Here is a 1,056-nt window from a genome sequence, read left to right as displayed (position 1 = left end):
ATGTGTGGAAAGTCTTTCACCAAGAAGTCAAACCTTACTGTCCACCAGAGAACCCACACAGGAACTAAACCTTATGAATGTAACATGTGTGGAAAGTCTTTCACCCAGAAGTCACCACTTACTGTCCACTAGAGAAGACATACAGGTGAGAAACCATATGAATGTAACATGTGTGAAAAGACTTTAACCCGGAAGTCAGAGCTTACTGTCCACCAGAGAACACACACAGGAAAGAAACCTTATGAATATAACATGCGTGGTAAGTCTTTCACCGAGAAGACAAAACTTACTGTCCACCAGAGAACACACACAGGAAAGTAGCCTTATGAATGTAATGTGTGTGGAAAGTCTTTCACCCAGAAGTCAAACCTTACTGTCCACCAGAGAACACACACAGGAAAGAAACCTTATGAATGTAATGTGTGTAGAAAATCTTTTACCCAGAAGATACACTTTACTGTCCACCCGAGAAACACACACAGGAGAGAAACCTTATGAATGTAACATGTATGGAAAATCTTTCACGAAGAAGTCATACCTTACTGTCCATCAGAATACACACACAGGAAAGAAACCTTATGAATGTCTTATGTGTGGAAAGTATTTCAGCCAAGAGTTACACATTATTGTCCACCAGAGAGCACACACAGGAGAGAAATTTTATGAATGTAACGTGTGTTGAAAGTGTTTCACCCAGAACATACGCCTTTCTGTCTATCAGAAAAATCCCACCAGAGAGAAATATTATGTATGTAGCAGGCATGGAAATTCTTTCACGTAGAAGGCACAACTTAAAATCCATCACAGAACACAAGAAGAGAAACTTTATGAATGCAACCAGTGTGGAAAGACCTGGAGGTCACAGCTTAACACACATAAGTTGATTCACACAAATGAAATAACTTAGGATTGTACCAAGTGGGAAAGTCTTTGATATGTAAGAAAATTGAAATTGCAATACAGAACCAATAAAGGATAGAGACCTTATGTTATAGCAGATGTGGAGACCTCCAACGACAAGGCTCAGGGTACATCACACAACACACAAAACACACA

The 1,056-nt window shown here is 39.6% G+C and overlaps 1 protein-coding gene across 1 annotated transcript in view; it reads left to right on the top strand.

Annotated features, from left to right (window-relative positions):
- LOC106000994 (zinc finger protein 182-like) overlaps nucleotides 1–1,056 on the top strand; it is a 74,289-nt gene that overhangs the window by 19,472 nt on the left and 53,761 nt on the right. The gene's annotated exons all lie outside the window — the stretch shown is intronic.

The sequence above is a fragment of the Dipodomys ordii genome, unplaced genomic scaffold (assembly GCF_000151885.1).
Source record: "Dipodomys ordii isolate 6190 unplaced genomic scaffold, Dord_2.0 Scaffold256, whole genome shotgun sequence".
Classification (NCBI taxonomy): domain Eukaryota; kingdom Metazoa; phylum Chordata; class Mammalia; order Rodentia; family Heteromyidae; genus Dipodomys; species Dipodomys ordii.
Note: the sequence above shows the minus strand (reverse complement) of the source record. Positions and strands in the feature narration are given on the sequence as shown.